General features: G+C 39.5%; 1 pseudogene; it reads right to left on the reverse strand.

The window, feature by feature from the left end:
* The window catches only part of LOC116511673, a 108,850-nt pseudogene extending 91,535 nt beyond the window's left edge, over window positions 1–17,315 (reverse strand).
* Between the last annotated feature and the right edge of the window lie 9,512 nt (window positions 17,316–26,827).

Genomic DNA, 26,827 nt, shown 5'->3' on the forward strand with positions numbered 1-26,827 from the left:
AACTGTCTGGGATATTGCCAAGAATATATATTCACATATGTACTGTAAGTAATAAACTAGAGTAGTGGTCTAGGACTAGTAAGGTGCTCCAAGACTCTCCCAGGAATAAAAAAAATCAAAATTATTTGGCAGTCTATGCTGAAAAATAAAATTCCATCAAACAATCATGAGAAGTAAATGCATCAATTTTAATTTTTAATATGATAAATACTGCTATATATATAGTCCATCCAAACAAAAGCTTTTTGGGGGTTCTCCATAATTTTTAAAAGTGGGGAAGAATTCTGAGAGAAAAAAGTTTAAGAAACACTGAACTGAAGCATCTTCAGTGTAAAATGTGATATTTTATAATACTAGAAAAGCTATTTTAAATGACCAAGACCATAAATTATACATTTTCACTATGTAAACTTATTATTTATTTGTTACATATGTTATGCAGTTATTATTACTATTAATAAAATAGTGGTTGTTATTACCATCATTTTATTAATAAATACAATAAAAACAATTATTAATCAAATTAAGCTATAAATATACATAATTGTGTTATAGTATGAATCTATATGCCTTATTTTCTGTGTACCATCTTCCAAGCAATTTATAATTAAAAGACAATCTAGCAATTACAAAATTGATTTTGAGAAAAAAATTAGAAGCCATTCTTAAAGACTGGTTATGCAATTGGGGGGCGTGTGTAAGTGCACTTAAGTGCCTATTATCCCTGTCACATTTTAGTTTTTTTGTTTGTTCAAATTTGTAATTTTTGTTTGATGAATGAATGAATGAATAATTAAATAAAAAATAGTGGGTATTCTAGCTATAAGTAATTATGGCTTCATAGAAAATCAACATCTTGAATTGCATATAGAACTATTAAGCCAGTTTGGGTATTTTTGCTTCATTTGAATATGATCAAATCTATGATTAATCTTGATTGTGTTCTAAATCAATGGTCCCCAACCTTTCCACCTTGGTGGTCTGACGCAGGAGGAGGGGTATATGAGTGGCAGGCGCACACATAGTTCCATTTGTGCAATAGAGCGCATGCATGCCTTCTCCTCATGCAAATGGAGATCAAGCACGAGTGAAGGGTCCTTGCACTCACATGCAAAGCTCCATTCGCGGCTGGTAATTGCACTTGTGACTGAAACTCCGCTCATGCAAGTGGACACCCCTGGAGTGGAGGGTCCTTGCGCTCCTACTTTATGTGTGATCACAAGCACCCTCTGCTAGTTCCAGTGGAGCTTTGTGCACATACTTGCCCATCATTTGTGCGAGTGGAGCTTCACACACACATGCTTGCCCATTTCTCCTGCGATCAGATTTTGAAAAGGCTGCAGCCCAGGGATTGGGGACTAAATGACTTGGAATGGATTTTATTTCTCCTGTGCCATTAAAATATCATTAATGAACAAGCTTGTTGAAACAGATTTTTATTTATGAAGTCTTTGCCTTTACGATAGATTCACTTACTTTCAAATCAGATTGGAAAGTTTTCAGATGTTCATTGTCACTGTATTTATATATTGTTGGCTCATATATTGCTTCTTCCAGTTTTTTTGAATCCACACATTCCTTTTTTCCAGGGATCTCATATCCTGCAAAATCGGGATCCCTACTATTCTCTTGTGTACTTGTATTTTTTCTGAGTTCTGCTTCTGATGCAGAATTATGACTTTCAATATCATCCAGAACGGAATCCATGCCATTTTCTTGAGAGTTAATTGAGAAAATAAATGTAGTTTTTTCAATATTCTCCAAAGAAAAAACAGATTTGCAAAACTCTTTTTGATTCTCATATGACAATTTATTATTATTCTGTGTGTCCTGGAGTTTTTGTAACTTCTGAAATTGATTTTCATAATTAGATTCTTTTTCAACAGAATGTTCAGGCTGTTCCTTATTTACCTTGTTAGTAATTGTATGGTAATGTGAAGATTCAGAATGACCAGAACTAAAAGGTTCAGGAATATTAGTACCATCTTGCATCTTTTCATTTTGTACATTACATAGTTCATCATTACACTTAAACAGTTTTGTTTCCCTCTCATGTTTATTTTCTCTGGAATATTCTTTCCCTCCTAATTTGTCAACATATTCATCTTCCTTATCTTCTGCCTTGGTCCAAATTGTTTTTATGTTTTCTTCTTCCCTTTCTATATTGAAGTGCTCCTCCATTTCCTGTTCCAACATTTTTTTCTAAATTCAAAACTAGCTTGGGGTATTTTGTTCTACATAATTTTATGTTCAGTGACTGGCTAGTTTTAAATACTTACACACCATGAAGACCTGTAGAATTATCAATCAATAAAATAGCAAGTTCATCCTATTCTTGCTACTATTCAATGGAACTAGTTAAAGGGTTGGAGTGCAGAAGTGCAATTAAAAGCTCATATTTAGAGAATGGAATCAATTTATGTTGGAATTCATTCCGGGTGTTTGCGTGCAGGGCAGCTTCTGCTGTCTGAAACACACATACACAGGGATGCAAAAACATCGCATCAGAAACATCTTTCTGGCCTAACGGTCATAACTCACTATGCAGCCTCATGTAACAAGAACTATGTGAGCCAGCTACTCCCACACATGCCCTTTCTCCCCCCTATGCTGTGCTATAACTTTCTATTCCCTCTCTCCCCCTCCCAATGCCATGCAGCTTGTAATTTTCTGTTCCCCCTTTGCCCACCCTTTGCCATGATGTGATTTTCTATTGGTTTATTTGTAGAATGCTGTGAACTTTTCATTAGTTTACTTGTGCCATGTGTGATTATATATGCCTTTTGATACGCTCCTTTTTGATGACGCTGTAACTAACTTTTTCTAATAAAAGAGCCCAATGATCATTCGAGGCTTTTGCTCATCCCAAGGAATTTCGTCTGGTGTTTTCCTTTTGATTAGGCAAGGACACATGAGCAGCCCACCAGTGTGGCGACAACGCCGCAAATTTCGGAATAATTGGTTATAGAGCAGTTTTATACTACAATATTTAAATTACAATTTTATGTAGTTAATGTACATCATATGCTTGGGTGGTTATTAGTATGAAAGTGAATAAGTATGCATTTGCTACTGAACCCAATCTATCATCTGTTCCCTATTTCTTCTCTGGGCTCAGTTCTGTGGCTGCTCGCACAGGTCTGCCAGGGTACAAAATATGGGCTTAACTGCTGTTTACATTGTTTGCTATAGGAATTCTTTTTAACGTTTTAAACTATTTTCCTGTAGAATGGGTATTGGTGGAGGTTGAACGGTCTACTTATCCTCCTATTTTTGTGAAACTAGAATAAAAAACAAAGCATTTGTTTTAAATTCTCATCATTTTCCACAGTGGAACATTATGAATTATTTTATTTCACATGAAACAGTTAAAAGCATTTTGAATGTTGCTGTGTTAGAAACAAGGCACATGAATCTTTCTAAGACAGCATATTGCTCCCAACAATCTGGGTCCTCATTTTACTGACCTCAGAAAGATGGAAGGCTGGGTCAATTTTGAGCCAGTGAGACTCGAACTGCCAAAGTGCGACAAATTGGCCATCAGCAGAATTAGCCCACAATACTGCATTCTAACCACTGCATCACCATGGCTCAAGCTCTATGTACTAAATTTAAGATCTAAATCAGTGGTTCTCAACCTTCCCAATGCTGCGACCCTTTAATACAGTTCCTTATGGTTGAGCGACCCAACCATAAAACTATTTTCGTTGCTACCTCATAACTGTAATGTTGCTACTGTTATGAATTGTAACGTAAATATCTGATATGGAGGATGCATTTTCACTATTACAAATTGAACATAATTAAAGCATAGTGATTAATCACAAAATATGTAATTATATATTGTGAAATATTTATTTCTAATTACAAATAAATGAAATTTTGTCTTGAAGCATGATGTAGCATGGGTAACAGTCTTAATATGACAACAGTAAGCTACATTGCTACATTTTGCGACAGTATGCGCAATGTGAAATAGCAGAGCATCGTTGCACAGTTGCACAAAATATGGTGAAACCCACTTAACCATGCTCTTGCTTAGCAACCAAAATTTTGGGCTAAATTGTGGTCATAAGTTCTCTTTCTTTTTCTTTTTTTCTTTCTTTCTTCTTCTCTCTTTCTGTCTGTCTCTCACTGTGTAGCTCTTTGTCTCTCTCTCTCTCCCTCCCTGCCTGTCATTCTCTCTATCTGTCTGTCTATCTCTCTCTCTGTCTCTCTCTCCTCTCTCCCCATTTCCGTCACTGTGTGTGTGTTTCTCACCCACTCTGTGTGTGTGTGTGTCTCTGTCTCTCTCCCTCTCGTCTCTGTCTCTCTGTCACTCTATGTGTATATGTGTGTGTCTGTCTGTCTCTCAATCACTCAATCACTCACTGTGTGTCACTCTGTCTGTCTCTCCCTCCCTCCCCCCCTCTCTCTGTCTCTCTCTATATGTCTGTCCATCTCTCTCTGATTCCCTCCCTCCCTCTGTCTCTCTCACACAGACAGACATACTGTGGTCACCTTGTTGAGTGTTCCAATCACATTTGAAACACTCAACAACTGGCCTGCATTTATGATTTTTTGCAGCATTCTGCAGTCATGGGACCAAAATATATGGTTAAAAGTACCTGGCAGTGGCATTTTTCCCTGCAGAACATCCCAAGACCGATGCCACCACATCTCCCTTCTTCGAGAACAGGTCCTCTTCAGAAGGACAAGGCCCTGCTGGTTAACCTCCCGTCCTTCATCTTCCAGCCGCGGCCTCACATCCTAGAAAACATAGACGAACGCACGCCCTGCGCAATTACAGCCCGGAACAGGACCAAAGCCCCGCTCCCAACTGCCCTTCCTCCCTCACAGGGCCTTGGAGGGAAGCTTCCGCAGAAGCCCGGGCAAGTGAGAACAAGTTCCCGCCGTTAACGAAGAATCCGAGGCTGTAATTGTGCAGGGGGGGTGCGCGCACCTATGTTTTCTACAGCGTGGAGCCTCGCCGAGGTTCTGCGCGGCTGGCGATGAGTCCGGGGAACTCTGGGAAGACGAGGAATGCGAGGGGGACCCCACCCCCCGTGGATGGGCTCCAGAATCATCACTGGCTGCCCACTGCCTCGGGGCGGCTCCACGCCATGGAAAACATAGGCGTGCGCACACACCCCATACAATTACAGCCTCAGAGACTTTGTAATGGTGTGAACTTGTTCTCACTTACCCGGGCTTCTGCAGAAGCTTCCCTCCGAAGCCCTCCGAGGGAGGAAGGGCCAGTTGGCAGAGGAGCTTTGGTCCTGATCTGGGCTGTAATTGTGCAGGATGTGCGTGCGCCTATGTTTTCCACAGCGTGGGGCCACAGCTGGAAGGCGAAGAACACGAAGGGGACCAGTAGGGCCTCGTTCTTCTGAAGAGGACCTGTCCCGAAGATGTGGTGGCATCGGTTTTGGGATGTTCTGCAACTCCCGTGAAAGGGTCGTTCGACCCCCAAAGGGGTTGTGACCCACTGATTGAGAATCGCTGATATAAATTGAAGTTTATATTTTCTTTCCATCCAAAAAAGTATTAAATTATTATCATAACAAGTCTTTCATTGTTAGAGGTTTTGAGTGTTCATTGTACAAAATCTTACCTTGGGACTGGAGTCTAGTTTCTCCTCTTCTGAAGAAAGCCAGCTATCATCAACTATTATTTCAGAATTGCTTAAACACAAATGCATATATACACATAAATAAGAATCTATCTTTTTCTGGAACTTCCTGAATTTAAATCAAAATTTAAATCTTACCTTGTAGAGTCTACAGAAGAGTGGTTATCAAGAACTGTAAAAAACCCAAACACAAAGAAAAATAAAAATTCAGACAAATCAAGGGAAAAAACTATAAAGATTTTTTATATTACAGTAAATCAAACTGCAGAAGTTTAAATGTAGAAAAATATCTTAAAAATAAAAAAAATAACTTACTCAGTAGCTATACAAAAGTTGGCAAACATTATTTAATTAGATTTTTGTATTTACTGTAAACTTTTCTAATTTTTAAACTGGAAGTTATATTCGGTATAAATATTTGCAATTAATTGCATCTTAAATTGCACAGAAGTTTATGATTTAATACTTTTATTGCTTGTTTTATGGAATTTCCATTTCAATTGTAGCAATTTTCTATTTGTTCAATAAAAGAATGACATGTTATTCTAAGAATGAAATATGAAAAAGGCTCACATGCAAACACACAAAAAAAGCATTCAGCAGTCTGAGCCCAATTTTTATATTAATAAGCACCCAAGCATATGATGTAGATCAGGGGTGTCAAACTCGATTTCATTGAGGGCCAGATCAGCATTGTGCTTATCCTCTGGGTATGTGGAGGGGGATGTGGCCAGTTCAACTTAGTTTGCATGGAGGGCGCCTCTGGGGACCAGGCAGGGAGGCAATCAGGGGTGTCCAGTGGGTGGGGCAGTCGGTAGGAGGCCAAGGTGGGTAGGAGGCCAATAGTTGGCTAAGCAATTCTTCGATTATTTCATCCCCCAGATCTTATTAAAAAATCAATGAATTCCATGGACTGAAAAAACATGAAGATACACCAATAGGAACAATTCAGAGCCCCCCGTCAGAAGCCAATTTCAAGTGGAATTCACTCAAACTGACTAACTGAATCATACCCCGTCACAAAATTCTTTTCTCTGAAACCAATCTAGGTTCATCAGTTTCCTTCTGTTCTAAGCTCCTTGGTGCTCTCTGAGTGTGGTTGTTTTCTTGCAGACCTTTAATTACCCAAACTAGGTAACATCATCAGTGCTAGTAAGGAGTGGGGTTTGCTTTCAATTTATATCCTAGTGGCTTACCCTGTCATTGTTGGTGGGAGAGTCTTGATGATTCTTTAATTGGGCTCTTTACTGTTAGTGTCAGATCTGCCATCTTCAGCTTAGCGCTTCTCTGGCAGCCTGCCATAAATTGTTAGGGGCTGGTGGGAAGAGGAAATAGGCAATTGGCATGTAAAGGGACGAGGCGAGCCAAAGGGGAGGAGATGACAAGTTTGACAGAAGCCAGAGATGTGAGAACCAGCCTGTTCCAGTCTTCAAGGCCACAAACTGTACCAAGTGGCACCAAATATTCGAGCAGTTCCCAAAACACCTAGCCGGTCACCTTTGGACGAAGGCAAACTGGCTAAGGAGGGAGGGCTGGGGAGAAGGGGGAATACTGTAACTCTTTGCATACAAACTTTAGTACTAGCCTACTTTCACTGTAACCACTAATCCTTAGTAAAAGAAACTGTTATCCCAACCAAATGGATTCGATGATCTCCTAGGGACCTAGTTAGGGAAAGTCTGGTGTTAAGCTAAAATTGCTATAGGGGTCAACCAAGAGAAACATAGTTTGACAGTTCCTTGATTTGCATATTATTTACTTCTTCATTATTGGTCTGATATTAATCATTTTTAGACTTGGCTTGGTTTAGGATAGTCACAATTTCCCAGTTGAAACTATTAATGTTCTTATATAATTCATATCTTTTATGATTGTAAGCCTTCCAGAAATACCTTGAGGTAAGATGGGTGGCCTATACATTTAACACAGAAACAAACAAACAAACACTATTTAGACAAGTACAATCACACTGCAGCAATCCTAAATATCTGAAAAAGGAAACATATCATCTATACAATATCTTTCAACACAATGGATATCCAGACAATTTCATCAAAAAGTGCCTGATCACTTAACTCAATGTATCACAACCCAAGCGCTAAAAAGGATAAATTATATCAAAAACATCTCAGAAACCACCAACAGACTATTACAACCATGTGGCATCCATGTAGCATAGAAATCAACTAAAGCCCTCCAAAACATCCTAAATAAACCAAAAGATCCAGCAGCTTCAGAAGAAAAAAACAGGAGTCATCTACAACATACATTGTAATGACTGCAACAACCACTACGTAGGATAAACAGACAGAAGACTAGCAGAACGCATCAATGAACAACAACTAGCAGTCAGAAGACATGATTTCCTTAATTTCACAACACATGGACAGACAACCATAGTTTTAACAGGAACACTGTGACTATCCTAAACTAAGCCAAGCCCAAAAAATGCTAAGATAATTAATTTCTGGAAGCTTAGCATTGACAAATCAGCCATCAATACATACATAGACATAAACAACATATAAATATCATTCAAGAGACAATCGACAAGCCAAAAAGGCAACAAAAAGACTAATATTCCACCAGCATTCATCACTCAGATTAGCAGATATTAATCAAGATTACATCAGATCACCAATTAAACAATACCGCAATCAAGGACTTACAAAGCAAACTAATAGTAAACAGCCTAACCAAATAACTACCAAAATCACTCCCACCAACACTGACAGAGCAAGTCACATATAAATTGAGAGCAAACCCACTCCCCACCAGCACTGATGGTGTTATCAAGTTTGGGTAATGAAAGATCTGCAAGAAAACAACCAAGTGAAGAGCGCACCCACTCTTCATTTCAACCCTGGCCATAAAATATTGTCCTCTATTACTACCTTTTCTAAAAGGAGTAAGAAGAAAAGAAAAAAGCTATCCATATTATGAACTAAACATTTAAATAAATTATTACAGATTTGACCTGTAGAGAGTTACTCCTTTTCTGATTTTTGAGCAATTCCTGCATTTCGCTATCTATTTTTCTATTTAGCACAAAGCCTGTGACAGTAAAAATTCAGAATGTAAACATGTATCATCTTATAAAGTAAGAATTGTAGAAATCATATTAAAAAAAGAATAATACATTTAAATTATCTGTCCAATGGTATTTTCCCCTTGTTCTTTGAAAATTAAAACTACAACTAGATATCCAAATCCCACCTTATATGGAATATCATAATTATTTGTTTAAATTTTGATTCAACTGTCATATTGTTTGTAGATTCTTTCCTAATGCCCAAACTGGCTATTTACTGTTATTCAGAATTGCCATTTCATAGAAAATGGGAATTTTCTATAAATTCCTAAAGATATTGCAAATATGGAAACTATACATTTTTTTGTTTCTAATATTTGCAATAGAGATATGCACAAAGCAAAAATAGTTTTAGGCAGAGTATAAAACAAAGCTGTTCCACCTCGAACATTCTAAAGAAATATTTCAAACTGCTTCCTTCCAACCCCAACTCCCAAAATTTTGATTTTTAAAATGCAAGAAAAAAATTAAAAAGCCCCTTGTTCCCTCATTTTTTTCTTCCTAGAATCAGCAAGAGTACAATTCAGCCATTCAGCCTCTACCAAAACAGGCCACCAAATATTAAAAATAACAATAACAACAATAATAATAATAATCAGCCAATTGTAAAAGGCAGCTTTATTTGGAATAGTTTATATCCTCTGATGATCAAAAAATGTCTGTCTATCCCAGGTCCCTGGAAAGCATTCAATAAGTGGATAAAAACGCTAAATCCAGTCTAAACATCTGGCTGACTGCAAAATGAACCATAATAATACTTAACAATAGAAGTAATAATTAAACTTTTTTTTTGCAAACTCTGTCTATAAAACTGAACTGAACTTGGAGCACACTGCTTCAAAATATTCAAGTAACATAAACAGATTTCAGAATTTTCAACTTAAAAATTCAAAGAAAATTGTATCAATTATTCTCAGCCCATTTTTGTATTTAAGCAGCCTCCCTGTAAAAGAAAGCTCATCTACAGAACACACAAGAACATCACTACAGTATATAGCATTTAATTTTCCCTTAGCTAAAACATTAAATACAGCAGGAATTTTCCATACCAAGCAAATTGAGCTAACCGATTGCTGAGAGTAGCATCAAACCAAGCTTTCTTGTCTATCCCCATTCTTCAGGATAGATGAGGAGTAGGACTTAGTAGCAACTTTGTCAACAATAAAATGTTAGTTAGGGGAATAGTCTTGAAAAGGAAGCAATTGGCATTCAACTTCTAAGAACAAACTGAGAAACTGATTATGGGGACATACACCTTGAGAAATACCACTGTTTCATTAAGAAATGAAGAAAAAATAAATAGCACGATGTCAGTACATCAGTTATCCTAGAAAATATCCCATATCTCAGAAGTCTAACTGGAATGCAAATTTGGTAAATCACCACTACTACATCTGACCAGAATTGTTTATTGGCTTCCCCCCAAAAAAGAACAAATCTATCTTTCTTTGCCTTGCTAATGGAGTTCAATGAATTATTCAAGGAACCTGCAACACAGTTTTCCTTGACAAAATTGTTATTATCCCTCAAGAAGTGGCTGGCATCCCTGTTGCCAAGGGAAATCCATGGCTGGAATTGGACTCCAGTTGCTACCTGTTACATTCTAGCCTTTTTTTCCTGCCTATGGCCTGTTATTTCTCCTACGCCAAGACTAGTTTGCAACCAGCAGGTTTATTCACAACAGTCTCTTTGAGAGTGGGCGGCATACAAATTAATTAAATAAATTAAATAAATAAATAAATAAATAAATAAATGCTGATGCTGCTTCCCTTAGAAGCATATAAACACTTACAAACATACAATACACATATGTATCATGTGACTCAATTATAATGTGCAACACACTATGCTAACTTTACATCACTCTGCCAAAACCTAACCTTCATTAAAATTTGACTATTTTCAAAATATTTTCTACGAAAATAGCTTGCTCAATGATTTCCTTGGTATTCATAAGCTTTAACTTAAAATTCCAAAACTGCTTTGGACATGAGCTTCCAGGAGTTAAGGAAATGCATCTGTTTGCTTTGCTATGTCATACACCAGCAACTCTTATCCAATCAGTTGCTTAAATAACAGGCCACCAGAATTTCACTGTAGTGGCAACATCCATGAAATTTAGTTTTGGGAAAGCATAAATTCAACCTGCTTCTTATTGAAGCATCTTTGTCACCTTTGTGCTGTGTTAAAAATATTCTGCAGACCTAGAACACAAAATAAACATTTTTTTACAAACAATAGCAATAACATCTACTTCCATTGGGAAAGGACAGAATTGTACTAAGTGACCAGCCATTTGTACTACATTAAACTTTACCTTCTTTATTTTTAGCAGGAGCACCAAGTGTCAAACCAGTATCTCTGCCTTTTTCTTGACTGCTTAATGTAGACAGAGATTTTTGACCATGTAATGAGCTCTCTTCTCTATCATCCCAGCCGAAATATTTAGCAACATATTGCTTAAGGCTAAAAGAAAAAAATATTTTACTCAATATTGACACATTTTAATAAAGCACAATTAATCTCAACACAGAACAATATTAAATAAAAAGCAATAACTTAGTTGTTTGCATGCTACTTTAACAGCCTGCTAATATGTTATCTAATCTTAATCCATGTTATGCTTTTTATTTTCATATAGGATAGTTTTGTTTCTTGGTTATGTGACAATGAAAAGACAAATGTTTCGGCTTACATAGAATCATTACTAAACAGAGCATAATCTTTTGCTGACCATCCACTTTTATCTCTATGGGCAACATTGGATCCATGAAGGAGGAGAAGATGAGTTATGTCACGTTTTTTATTAGAACAAGAAATCAATAGTGGAATTCTGAAAGAGAAAAATGCCCCCTCAATTACTGCATATAATCAAACCTTCACTAATACTTTAACATCCTGAGTATTTACTCAGCATTATTCCCTGTTGCAAAAAGACAGGGGAGCTTTCACATTAAACAAAGCTGCAATTATTTATTTAACGTATGGCATCTCATACATGAACTAAATACGAACATTTCACCTAGATTAGTAAACACAATAAAATATAAATGTTAAACAGATCTATGTTTAAATACCAATATCTAAGCCATCTAACCATTGAAGCACAGCATCATTCATATTAAAATAATAATAATCAGATACTGGACGAGTATATGCTTTCAGCTTACATTAAGTTATGACTGATTTACTATCTGACATGGGACCCTGCAGTCACAGAGAGTGGAGGATAATATGTCCCATTTATAGAGTCTTGATAGATGCCGTGTGAGGTGCATCTATCAAGACTCTGTCTATCAAGAATCCTGTTCAGGATTTTCCATTGTAGTCATGATAGTTCAAAGCCTGGCACTTTTCTTGTGGAGTCATTTATATGACTTCCTATCTCTGCACATTCCATGATCCATTTGGCTTTCCACTAGGAATTGATTTAAAGTTGTTGGGCAGATGTTGGCCACTGGGGGGCTTCTGGTTAATGAATGAGGAAGGTCAGCATGCAGTGGTAGGAGTGAGTTGCTCTTAATTTTTCTGTATTCTCTCATTTATGCATCTTGCCTTCATAAAGTTGGCAGTGTTATATTCCTCAAAACAGGAAGCCAGAAATTTGGAGTGGTTTTAAAACATCCACTTATAATCCTCATGGTGTCATTCAGTGGTGGGTTCCAGATCCTACGACATCCACATGGACATGCGCAGTGCACGCACAGCGTGCACATGCGTCACCGCCTCCGCAACGCTCCAGCTGCTCAGCAAAGCGTTGCGCAGGCGCTATACGTGCCATGCACGTAAGCACCAAAGACTTAAAAGACAGGTAAGGAGCTTGGGCAGGTGAGCGGGCCCTCCAGAGCACCATACCGGAATGGTATCTGGTGCTCCGGGCAGGCTCCAGTACACCTGTACCAGGGCATACCGCCTGCAACCCACCACTGGTGTCGTTGAATCTGGCATCTAACTTATTAGTATGTCAGCTGTTAAGAATTGAATTGAATTTATTGCATTTATATGCCGCCCTTTTCCCCAAAGGGGACTCAGCCATACAGGGGCACAGTATTCTGCTCTAGAGTAAACCAACTCTAGTGCTGCTAGATTGAGGGTGACAGTTGAAGCTCCCCACTTTGTTCCACATAGTTTCTGCAGTATGTTGTTCCTACTATTGATTTTTGCATCATATTCTCTAGGTTTATCGGATAGGAGAGAATCCAATTCAATGTTACTCAAGGTACTTTGGATGGGGATCATAGGGGAGAAGGTTGTTATTTAAGTAGACCCCAAAGGTCTAGTTTTGTTTATAACAAAAAAAATAATAAGCTTAAGTATAAACGCTACCCATGAGCTTTTTTTTTTATACTGAAAACAAATTGAAAATGGCATTGAACAGAAACATCAGTATTTTCTTTAAATGTAAACTATTTTAAGAAGCCTATATTTTTTCTTTATTTTCAAGGTTTTATCTTTTGATCCCAAAGGCAGTTTATAATACAACTGGAAACAAAAATTTCATATAAGACTTCAGTGTAATGTTAACAATAGCACCAAGCCATTGATAAATAATTTTTATATTGAGAAAATATTATTCCAGCTGACTAATTATCCCTTATATTCAGGGGCATGAATACTTAAAAACAATCCTAAAATCCTGGAAGGGTATTAACTACATGACCCAAACTGTACCTTCCCAATTTATCTGTGGCATGCACAGATGCGTTTTGTTGAAGAAGAAATTCTACCATTTCTTGATTATTTTCAGCCACAGCAACAATTAACGGTGTGCAACCATCCTGTAATAAAAAAAAGGAATACATATATGCATAGCTTCTGTTTCACATTTAACAAATGCAATGTTCTGTACCCAAGGCAGACAAAAAAGATAAAGAAGTTTTATTTCTTTCAGACTGCTTCTAGGTGGGTTTCAGTGTGAGTTAAACATCTCTAAAATAATATTTTCTGTATTTCTACTGGTACTTGGCTTTAAAGTTTCAGATAATTTCAAACATTTGTGCAATATTACAGATTTGACTATTATATGCAAATATTATATTGGAAAAAGTAGAGCTGCACGCAGTTTTCTTGGCGATGTTTTTTGGAAATGGTTGCTATTTGCTTCTTACTAAGGCTGAAAGAGTTAATGACTAGTCCAAAATCACCCAGATAGATGGAGGAACTAGAACTCAATCTCTCAGCTTCTAGCCTGATGCCTTTAACCACTACATCTAACGAGTCCTTTATTTTGTACTATTTACTCCCATTGGATACTGTCACAATTCTACAAAAAAGCAAGTACATCTTGTTTGCAGAGGGATAATGGGCAGTTTGTGTCTGTTACCCAAATTGATGGAAAAGAAGAAAAAGTTCCTCCTACTTTTTTTAACAATAGGAAGGGGTAGTTTATGTGACATTTGACCCTGAGATTATGATTAAGTATGCCCAAAACAAACCCTATGTGAAAGCTAGCAGAAGCTTATTTAAAGGTAAATTACAAATTAGTTAACTTGTTCAAGCACAATAAGAAATGAAGAGTCTCAAGTTACACTTTATTATGCAATAGATACTTATTATTACACATTAGTCTCTCAGTAAATAATGCAGTATTTTTTTCTGTAAATGATGTTAATTTTTTAAAAAAATCAGAATATGTATTAGCTTATACAAAATCAAAAACTACTTAATATATTAAGTAAACTACTGGGATTTTACCTTATTTTGTGCTTCAATGTCAGCTTTCTTTTCAAGCAGATATTTTGCTAGAGATACACTAGAAAAAGCGGCAGCAAAGTGGAGGGCAGTGTTATTGTCTATGTCCTTCAGATTAGGATCTGCTCCATGTTCAAGCAGATAAATTGCACAGAATTCTTGCTGACATTCCACCGCCTAAATATTTAAGAAGATGTTAGGTCTACAACAATTCATAAATCTAGGCAATACTGTCTATAATTTAAACAAAATAAAGCTACAGATTTTCCTTGGTCCCTTTTGATTATAAGCAAGACTAACAATTTATTATACTGATAGTTTTGATTAAAACAGAAATTATAGAAATTTGGCTTTATATTACTAGTAAATTTGCACTATTTTAAATGCATACCTCCATTAATGGAGATCTCTTCTCTTCATCACAGCTATCTAGTTGGCATTTGTTGTCCACCAAGAAAGTAACAATATCTGTATATCCATTAGCACAGGCAAAATGCAAAGGTGTTCTAAAAGAAATGATATTATAAAAGAAACCATAGTCAGTCAGTAAGTAACTAACAGTAGAGTACACCTTTCTTTTTCTTAAGAACATTTTGATTTTGCATCTTTGAACTGTATTTCAAAACTAGTGTACGGCATATGATGAACTGGAATATACCCATGTATGTACTCAATATACTCTGGTAAAGCTCTACGATATATAAATTGCAGTTAATTAGTTCTTCCTAGCTGAAAAAATAAATTATACTTTGCAAGAAAGAATAAAGCCTAAAATACAGCAGAACTGAATATTATTTGCTTGATTTCAAATACAAATCTTTTGATACAATTCAATTGAAATTAACAACTGATGACATTTAGTACAAATTCTAAAATAATCCAGCCACTATTTCCCAGTCACTGATAGATATTAATGTGATGGCTACAGAAAGGAGGAAAGAGAAAATTCCCATTATTTATTCAAACATTATCTTAATTAAGGTATGCTTTTTAAAACTTGAGAACTGCTTCCTATCCACAGTTACATACTGAGCTGTTTTCAGAACTCTAACACATTTGCATTATCATCTATTATTTATAGCCAGTCTTCCCTCCATATATAGCTTTCACTGTGACATTTACTTAATACAGATAGTCCTCGACTTACAACAGTTCATTTAGTAACAGTTCCATGGCACTGAAAAGTGACTTATGACAGTTTTCACACTTACAACCGTTGCAACATCAGGTGATCAAAATTCAGATACTTTGCAACTGACTTATAGTTATGACAGTTAGTCTCCCGGGGTCAGATGATCAACTTTCCCGACCTTCTGACAAGTAAAGTCTATGGGAAGCCAGATTCACTTAACAACCATGTTAATAACTTAACAGCAGCAGTGATTCATTTAACGATTGTAACAAAAAAGACTGTCAAATGGGGCAAAATTCACTTAAGAAATGTTTCACTTATAGCAACAGAAATTTTGACCTCAATTGTGGTCATAAGTCAAGAACTATCTGTACAGGAACTAGCGACAGGGTTCAACATATAAAAAAGTGATATATGAAAAAAGATACTCGAACAGAAGAATCAATAGAAAGGATGTCATTTTATTACTTTAGGAAAAACCCTCCCAAACTACCACCTCTTACAATACTAGACAACACAGTATCAACAGTAGATACCTTCAAATTTCTAGATTTTATCATCTCAAAACCTAAAATGGACACCTAACATCAAAAGTGTCATCAAATGCACAACAAAGAATGTTCTTTCTTTGCCAACTCAGGAAGCTCAAACTGCCCAAGAAGCTGCTGGTACAGTTTTACAGAGGAATTATTGAGTCTGTCATCTGTACCTCTATAACGGTCTGGTTTGGTTCTGCAACCGAACAAGACACACACAGACTTCAGAGAATAATCAGAACTGCAGAAGAAACAGTTGCTGACAACCTGCCTTCCATTGAGGACCTGTACAATGCAAGAGTCAAAAAGAGGCTATGAAAATATTTACAGACCCCTCGCATCCTGGACATATATTGTATCAACTCCTACCCTCAAAATGCCCCTATAGAGCACTGCACACCAAAACAACTGGACACAAGAACAGTTTTTTCCCGAACACCATCACTCTGCTAAACAAATAATTCCCTCAACACTGTCAAACTTTTCACTAAGGCTAAATTACCATTACTATTCTCATCGTTCCTATCACCCATGTCTTCCCACTTATGCCTGCAGGACTGTAATTTTGTTGCATGTATCCTGATTTTGCTATCGTTTCCCGATTGCTTATTTGTACCCTATGACTAACATTAAGCGTTGTACCTTATGATTTTTGATTAATGTATCTTGTCTTTTTATGTACACTGAGAGCATGTGCACCAAACTGTGTCCAATCACACTTGGCTAATGAAGAATTCTATCCTATTCCTATTCACTTCTATTCAGCGCCAGACTCCGAGGAAGAGACCCTCAGGAACAAATTTCCCGCTACCAGGCTACCTATGACATCCACACAGCCCTCCACGTGGGCATGTTTTCGACCAGTGAAAGGGCGTCACTGGGGTGAAATCCCACCCTCGGAAGCCCGTTGAGGGGAGAGAAGAGGAATAGCCCAAGTCTTCCAAGAGGAAGGCTGAAGAGGAGAGCTGGCGTTGGCCTGAAGACGAGGCGGGGATCGAGGCCTTCTTCTCCTTCTCACCTGCTGGCTCTATCCTTTGCGTTGATGTCTTGTTTCTGCAGGAGATGCCGGAGCTCCCCGAGGTCTCCTTCGGCCGCCGCCCGGTGCAGCTTGCTCAGCTCCTTGCCCTGCAACTTGCGGCCGTCGCCGCCGCTACAGAGGCGGGCTGAGGCGCAAGCCACGACGCGGCTCCGGGACGGCGACTGCCGCTCGCTCTTCTTCTTCCCCAGTCCCAGGATCCTCTTCACCTTCTTCATCCTCCCGACCGAGGAGCTGGAAGAAGGGGAGGAAGGCTCGGAGTCACGACGCGAGTCGCAGCATTCACCGCCGCCGCCGAGTCCCTTTCCCTGCGGTCAGGAGCTCGCGGGGCAGTCGCGACGAGGTCAACGGCCGGTTGCTCGCTCCGGCCGCGCGACGGCAGTTGGAACGGGGCGTCCCATCCAAGGAGCCGCGGGCACCGATTCTTAACAGCGTCAGAGGGAAGGCAAGCCGGAGCGCGATAGCCAAGGCAACAGCTTCCCGGGGCGACACTGCGCACGCGCGTTCAAACTTGTTTGGGGTGGGTTTTTTTTGGCGTCACCACGTTGCTTTAACGAAGGCGCAGGCGCAGTCTTCTGTCATTGCTTGCGGAGTTTCCGGGGAAAGTTGGCCGCTTGAAGGAGGTCGGAAAAACGGGTTGGGGGAAGTGACCGTGGCCGTTGTAAAAGCCAGCCTGAAACTAGGTCGTGAGCATAGTGACGAGAACACAAAGTAGATTGCACCCAAGAGTTTGATGCATGCCGTTCTTGGCTTCGAGCTTATTGCATGCAGCTCAGAAAACTTTATAACAGAGGGTCCCCAAACTTGGCAACTTTTAAGACCTGTGGACTTCAACTCCCAGCTGGCTGGAGAATTCTGAGAGTTGAAGTTCACAAGTCTTAAAGTTGCCAAATCCTCTGCTTTATAAAATCAATACAAAAAGTTGGATTTTTTTTATTTCTCAGAGCTTGGTTGTCAGTGGTTGCAGCATAGCATTCAATGTCCTCTCAATCACTTTTATCCAAATCAAGTTTTGCAAGAACTGTATAAAACAAAACAAAAAAAAAACCTTAATGTTTTGAATTAGTAATAATAATCATCAAATTAACATCGTAAAAAAGTTTGCAAATTAGAATTTTTCGGCAAAACAAACTTTTGGAAGGTTCCTGCTACCCTTTCTAGCCCAAAAGCATTACGTATAATGCTAAATTTGATAGAAAATACCATCCCTAAGCTTTATTAACACAAATTAAAAAAAAATACATTTATTTTACACTGGTTTGGCTTGGGTCCTGCAGTCTTCAATCCTGGAATAAAGACAAAAAAACACGACCATTGCATAACTTCTGTGGTCATGTGATGAAACTTCAGACGCTTGGCAATTAGATCATATTTATGACAGTTGCAGTGTCCCACCTTTTCCAACATCTGAAGAGCAAAGTTAATTGGGAAGCCCGATTTACTTAACAACCGTATTACTAACTTAACAATTGAAGTGACAACTGAAGTCACTTAACAACTTAACAACTGGCAAGAAAATGGGGCAAAACTCATTTAATAACTGTTTCACTTAGCAATAGAAATTTTGGACTTAAATGTGTTCAGAAGTTGAGGACTACCTGTATGCCAGTTTCCAAATTATGGAATGCAGATTTACAAGTTCGGATTTGGAGGTTTTAATTTGGATTTCTTCTCTTTGAGTGATACAGCTGAGATTCATACCTTAGGAAGTGAATGTGAAAGTCTTTATGCTATGCATCCTTAAGGATCTAGGTGAAAAATAAATAAAATTTTTAATCTAGTTTAAATATCACACATGCAACTGTTGGAAGAAATATCCATCTGGTTCAGTTCCAAGTGGGGAAAAAAACACTGGAAACATGGAGGCTGATTGGAAAGATGGTTTATTTTTATTTTTTTATTTTTTTAATAATTTTTTTTTTATTTTTTGTTACATAAACAACACATGCCCACAACAGTGGGGAAAAACAACAACAGCAGCAAAAAAAAAAAAAAAAAAAAAAAAAACAAGGCAGAGAAAAAAAAAACAAAAAGAAAAACACAAGTATATGTTATAAAAAAGTATATCAGCTGGTTGCAACAAGTTTTTGTGCATCTCTTCCATTAATTCATATTAATTCAAATATCTTAACTCAAGTGTTTACCATATTAACATCATCATACCTCCACTTTTAGTTGACTACAGTTGTTTAAACATCCTTCATCCTTAACTATGCCAAAGATTTAATCCATAACCACATGCTAGCATTTCATTTACTTCATAAAATCCTCCATTAACATCAAATCCTCATATCCTGTTTTAGCTAAACATCCATAATATTTAATACCAAAAATTCCATCCTCCATGTATATAGTTTATTATCATTCTCCTTTCTTTATGTAATTATATCGTATATCATAGCATTTTCCCCATATTACTTAAGATTTAACTGTATATAGTTTTATTTTATTTTTTAATAGCAATAATTATTGTGATTAATAATCTTTATATATAGTCCAAGAATATTTCTAACCTTCCCTTCTCATATCCAATTGTTATTTATCATAGCAACTCAACATTATATACATTACTATCATTATCAATTATTATTCAACTATATCTATTACAAATGAATTTAACTAGGTTTAGCTAATTTTGAATTGTATTCTTCCATCTATCAGCCTGTGTCTCTCCAGTAACAAAACCTCCTTAATCCTGTTGCCATTCGTGGGTCGAATTCTCCAAACATCTTTATGAGCAAGTCCATACAAAAAAATCTTTGCACCTTTTTGCTTGTGGTGCCTCTCATATAATGCTGCGTCCTCCATTTGTTTTCTTTATCAGCTTGTCTTTAATTCTCAGTGGTGGTATCAAAAGTTTTGCAAATGGTATTTCATAAAGTATAAATTCTTTAATGCTTCTCACTCCTCCTATGCTCTGTCTTTCGAAGTAAATCTTCTGTGTGGCTGCCCCCCCTTCAGACATTCCATCTTTTTCTCCCTCAGAGGTAAACCAGTTGCCCCGAGTATCAGCAAGTTGAAAATCTTCATCTCTGACATCCTTCGTTTGTATTTGAAAAACATTCAAACGTTCAACATTCTCATTTTTTCCTTCATATTTTGTTGCTAGAAACAGCAAATAATCCAGTTTCCTCTCAATTCTATCATGTGTGGCAGATAATTTTTGTAGTGCCGAAGAAATCATTTGAATAGAAACTTGAATAGACGCCATATTTGTACGCAGTTAATTTTTATTTTATTTTTTTGGAAACTCTGAGGTATTTGCAAGTAAAAACAAGCTGGGAACTGTACAATCTTATCTGATCTTAGACCAATCCAGCCAAGCAATAAAAGTGTCAAGTTGTAAGGAGCCAAATTATAGTGAATTGGTTTACAGCCCACTTACAGCGGATCAGAGGAGATGTTGGAGTAATCTATCCTTTGTCCATGTAAATAGCATTTAAAACATTTAAAAAATAGGGTAACCACCGTCCATAAACCAATAAAGAGATCGAAATCACCGCTAGATTCTTCTGTTCTTTGATTTAAATTAGCTTGAATTTTTATGCGGACTGTCTTTCTCTGAGTAAGAAAATCAGCTTACCAGCTGGAAACACTTCGCCATTCTTTGGAGCTATCTGCAGTTTCAGTTAGCCTTATGGCTAATCCAGAAGTCACTGGCAAAGGAGGTTAAATTCCAAGCCCCCAGAGACTTTGCGAACGTCTCTGGGGTCACTGGATCTCCTCCTACCTTTCACTGTCTCTCTGGGACAGCTTGGGTTCAAAAAAGAACCGTCCCAATTGCTTCGGAATAGGGGAATTTCAGGAATAGCCTGAAAATCCGTCTTCTCACTGCTAAGCCCCGCCTTCTTACCCCGGAAAGATGGTTTATTGATGAGCTGGACCACATAGGTTTGAGATCCTGGTGCAGCTGAACACATGGAGTGGAGAGTGAGAGTTATTTATACTCTCTCTTGGGCCTTGCCCTTGAGCTTCCTATTCCTGTGGCAAGAGCATATGTTGTATTGGTTGCTGTAGTCACACTCCCATGTGGCCATGTGGGGTCAGTTTGTCTGAATCAACTTTGAAGCCTGCTGGGGGATTCAGTGAAGAGGCTTGTGTCTGAAAGGGTGTTGGGCTATTGTGTCTTAATGGTTTTCCTGGTCTGGATCTTGAGTGAGGGCTGATACTACCATTCTGCCTAATCCTGCCTTTGTTCAAAATATCCTGTTGTCAGCTTCTGCTTTGCTATCGCTTCAGCTGCCATGAAACGGGGAGGGAGGGCATGGTATTTGGGAGGGGTTACTCATTGTGCTGGAGGAAGGTTCTGGAGTTCACCGACTGATTGGACTACGCATGCATGGGTGTTTCCCGCCAGGACTAACGGCACCGACATTCCATCTTCGTGATGCCTTTTGAAGTTATCTCACACCTGACACTTGGAAGACTTATGATTGGACTGAGACTATGATGCCAAGGGGTGGGGAATGGGCTATTCTATATATCAATTGCTTTCGCGCCTAATTATTCAGATTTCCCTACGCTTCGCCTTTAATCATTCTTAATTAGTAAAAGTACACTTGATTTCCACACATGGAGTCTCGTGGTCTTTCTTTCCTAATTAATTAATGAAGAGGATCCGACACCTGTCTTAAATGGATTACTAAATCAGCATTTCTAAAAGCTGGCCACATCTTAGTATCTGCTTAGGGGCAGGGAACTGTGGCTCTGAGTTTCTGTCTCTCTTAAAATTTCTATTTCTCTTTTATAGGAAATATAATATTCTGCCTTTTTAATATTTCCTAAATTATTTCATTCTTGTAGGAGAGGGGTGGGTGCTAACTTTCTACACAATTTTTTTAAAAAAAATAGAGTCAAAGGTTATACAGCTTCATAGACCTGAGACTGTTCATGTCCCTGTGTGTGTTTTATTTCACATTATCTGTGCAAATAATGGTCCTGGTCCCCTTAGCCCTTTCAGATGATAGCTGATATCAAGGGATAGATAGATAGATGATTGATATCATCAATAATATCAAAGATTGATATCATCTTGATAGATGATATCAAGGGAGTAAAGAATTATTCTTATCCCTGCATGTCAGTAACAGTCCTATTTAGCATGTCTCTATTCACTTTTTAAAAAAATCAGTAATTGCATGAATGACACATCACCTAATCTGACTGATCTTTATATAGGGACATTTTTTGCACTGGAAATATATGGAACCTTATGATAATGACTACCAATGCATGCACAAGAAAGTTGAATTTAGTTACTAAATTCCATCAGATAGCAGCATATGTGTAAAAGGAATGGACCACACATGCAGAATAGCATGTATACCTAGGTGATGGGAATCATTTCCTTTTCTAGGTCAGCATTGTGATTTGGGATGGACACTAGAGGGACTTGACTACTCTATTTGAACTTCCTCCATTGATGGCTTGAACTATCTTGCTTTGCATGTAATGAGTCTCTCTCATATATTAGTTTCACCTTTTAAGTTGCATTACTGAAATAAATGAACTTTTGCACGATATTCTAATTTTTCAAGTTTCACCTGTATATTGCCATGCTTTAAGAAATTTACTCGTTAGTGCATCTATTTATTAAATTATGTCCATAGAACATAGTAGGGTAAAATCACTTTTTTGCTTCAATTCTTTCTGAAACTGATAAAACATTTTAGCACTTTCCTCCATGGTGAACTGCTTCAACTCAGCAACATTTGACTATTTTCCAAAACAAAGAGGCAGTTTCAAGACTTCCAAGTCTTTTCTGTTTGGAATAAAAAAAGGGGTTCAACATGACAATTCCATGACTCAGGATGATCTGATTGAGGATGTTTAATCGTTTTTCTCTGAACATTTTGCCTGTCAGTATCCAGACTCCTGGATACATATCCATGCATGTTTCCCTTGCAGTAAAAAGTAATAAAACAATTCCTCATATCTAATATACTGGTCATCAACTGTCTTCTTTTAATACTTTTTTATGCCTTGGACAAAATATTAAAACTGACTAAATTTTTTGGGACACGTAAAACCTGGACATTGGGGACTAGGTTGGAGTAGAAAGTCTCTCTACAAAACATGCTCTTTTTATGACAAAATGTACATATTTTGAAATCCTGCAGTAAAAAATACCACGGGGAGAGAAAACATGAAAAGCATGTTCCTGAAAGTACTTGATCTTGATGAAGCAACTTTATTAGCTACCCTACATCTGTACCTGGAACATCACATTAGTGAGCGGGTAGCTTTGCTTTGAAAAAAATATTGCTGTATAATTCTGACATCTAGTGGAGAAAGTGGTGTCATACATTTTCAGATGTACAGTATTTGTTTTCTGCAGTAGCATAAATTACCAATGTTTTAAAAATTTAATAACATTTAAAATAGGTTTTTTGATTGGTCTTTTCAGTAGAAAGGAAATTTATTTTTATTTGCCTTCATATATAAGTAATCAGTAATTAGCATAATGCTCTTTCTCAATTTGTCTTCATTACTTCATTGATTCAGTTAACTGCATTCATTTGTAAAAAACCTGATCTTTGCCAATATACTTAGAACATAATGAAGTAATCCTATTATCAATAATTAACTTTTTTGATGTTAAGAGTGGATAACTTAAAGTTAATGCAAAGTAACCAAATGTATTCATATGACAGAGATAAGGAAGGTTCTTATGAAATTCTACTTTCTATTTTATTCATGTATTATTACTTTGGGTATTATGGCAAGCCAAAATTATTTATAGAATATGGACATGAACCAATCATAGAATATTTTAGAAAGTCAATCCATGCTTTAGCTGATTACGCAGCCTGATTAGTTTTTAACACATATGTGTTGCAGCTTAGCCGTATTTGCATCTGTTTAGGCTATTTTGGTTGTCATCAAGGCTCATTATCATTTACTGAAGATTTATTTAATTTTAGTTGGATTTATATGTTTATGCCATTTAATGTGTACTGTTGTTTTATTATATTTTATGAAGTTAGCTTCCGTTGATATTTTTGCATCTTGGAGCGAAGGGAAGGGACGCGACAAGCGGGTATGCAACAGCAACCTTTATTGAGAACAGAGTGACTACGATTCAACGTGGCGTGGTTCGCGCCAAACATTTATACCCCCGGGTTTGAACGAGGAGCCAATGGGGCGTCGAGTAGCTCGACCAATCGGGGCGAGGATTGAACCGGCTCCGCCCGGGAACCAATCAGAAAGGGAGTCCTTTATCCCCGCGCTTGTATTTCCCGCGCTAGTATTCAACACCCCTCCCCCCCTAGTCAAAGAGTCCCTTTAGGAAGGGCAAACATAGTCTTGTAAGTAGGTGGGACGGCGACGTTCTCGTCCCGACCTTCGTAGCTCCCCGGCGGTTGTCGATGGGGGGGGAACCGCCGGTGGAGGTGTGCCTGTGGCGGGGCGGTGGATCTGCGACGCGGCCTCGTGAGATGGCGCTGGCCCCGGGCCCCGTGTCCAATGTCCATTTGTCCGGGGTGGCGTCTCCGTGGCAACAGGAGTGTCCGACAGTGGCTCCGCGCAGTCTGGTTGGGGTGTAGGTTCAGAGTCTCGATAAGGGCTTCGAGGAAGGGAGTAGCCGGGTGAGGCGCGTCTGTCCGAAAAGTTCGTATCGGCTTGTCCCCCGTTCCCCGGGTAGAGGCGGTCCGTTTGGGGGAAGGTCATCGAGGGTGGCCCGTGCTGAGAGTGGGTGTCTGAGATGCTCGGGCCGTCTGTTTCCGTGGGGAGGCGTCGCCTTAACTGGTCCACGTGGCGCCTCCATTGTGTTCCGTCGGCCAGACCGACCCTGAAGGAACAGGGGCCGGTCAGAGCTGTGATGGTTGCGGGAACCCACCGTGGATCCCCCGAAAAGGAGCGGGCCCATACAGGATCCCCTAACTTAAACGTGTGGGAAGGGAGGGCCCCCAGGTTGCTCGGCAGATCCCCTGCGTAAAGTGGATGGAGCCTGTCTAGGGAGGTTCGCAATCTCCTACCCATCAAGAGCTCCGCGGGGCTTTTATTAGTCGTTGGGCAGGGTATGGAGTGCTGGCTCAAGAGGTAAGCTGCCACTCTTTCTTGCCAGTCGCCCTGGTCCATGCGGCCTAAGGCTTCTTTGGCCGAGCGAACTGCGCGCTCCGCCCGGCCGTTACTAGCTGGGTGATAAGGGGCTGTGGCTGCGTGCCTGATTCCTTGTTCTGCCAGGAATTCTTGGAACGTGGTGGAGGTAAACTGGGGCCCATTATCTGAGACTATCACATCCGGTAACCCATGGGTGGTGAACATCTTACGAAGGGCCCTCACTGTACTCTCTGCTGTGGTGGAGGTCATGATTACCAGCTCCACCCACTTGGAGTAAGCATCGACTACTATCATGAAGTTTCGGCCGTGGAAGGGGCCGGCGAAGTCAATGTGTAAACGGGACCATGGGCCTCTAGGGATTTCCCACTCCCGGGGTGCGGCTGTGGGGGGAATCGGCCTAGAGTTTTGGCAGATCCTGCAGCGGCCTACGTAGTCTGCAATTTCCGAATCTAGCAAGGGCCACCACACATAGCTACGGGCTAAGGCTTTCATTCGCGCTATGCCTGGGTGGTTTTTGTGGAGTGCGGGCAGGATTCGTGCCCGCAGGGCTGTGGGGATCACTACCCTATCCCCCCAGACAAGACAACCCCCGTGTATGGCGAGTTCTGCTTGTCGTGCTTTAAATGGTCGGAATCCTTCCGCTACCTTTTCCGTGGGCCAACCCCTCAAGACCCATGAAGCTACTTGGGATAGGACGGGGTCAGCCTTGGTGCAAGCTGCGACGTCCGCGGCAGAGACGGGGAGGTCGGATTCGGCGATGGACAAAATAGAGAGAGCGGGCACGTGGGCAGTGTCCGTCTCTGGCAAGGGGCAGCGGCTCAGGGCGTCTGCGTGCCCTAGCTGCTTACCCGGACGGTATAACAGCGTATACGAATACGCCGTTAGGAACTCCGTCCAGCGTGTCATGCGGGGAGACAAAATGGGGGGGGTTGGCTTGTCGCCCGCCAGTAGCCCCAGGAGCGGCTTGTGATCCGTGACAAGGGTGAAATTCCTACCATAGAGGTAGTCATGGAACCGCTTAATGCCGGATACTGCAGCCAGGGCTTCTTTATCGATTTGGCTGTAGTTCCGCTCCGTGGAGGAGAGTGTCCGGGAATAGAAGGCTATGGGGGCCTCTGAGCCGTTCGGGAGGGCATGGCTCAGGACCGCCCCTATGCCATAGGGAGAGGCGTCGCAAGTCAGAACTAGGGGCATCCTATCGCTATATTGAATTAGTACTGCCGATGAGGTCAAAATGTCTTTTATAGCCGCGAACGCGTGCGCTTCACGGCTACCCCATTGCCAGGCCGCTGACCGGTCAAGCAGTCGGTGTAGCGGCTCAGCTAGCGACGCCTTGTGGGGAATAAACGGGGCGTAGAAATTTAAAAGCCCCAGGAACGCCTGCAATTCCGCTCTAGAGGTGGGTGCAGGTGCGTTTTTGATGGCGGCAACTTTGGAAGGAGTGGGGTGGATGCCTTGGGCATCAATGAGGAACCCCAAGAATTCTACTTTGGGAACAGCAATTTCGCATTTGCTGCGCTTTAGTTTCAGTCCTGCCTCCCTAAAACGTGTGAGGACCTCCCGCAGTATTTTCAGGAGTTCCGAGTGGCTGGGGGCTGCGACCAGGACGTCATCGAAGTAGGGCACGACGCCTGGGAGCCCGTGGAGCAACCGCTCCATGAGGCTCTGG

The sequence above is a fragment of the Thamnophis elegans genome, chromosome 7, assembly GCF_009769535.1.
Source record: "Thamnophis elegans isolate rThaEle1 chromosome 7, rThaEle1.pri, whole genome shotgun sequence".
Lineage (NCBI taxonomy): Eukaryota > Metazoa > Chordata > Lepidosauria > Squamata > Colubridae > Thamnophis > Thamnophis elegans.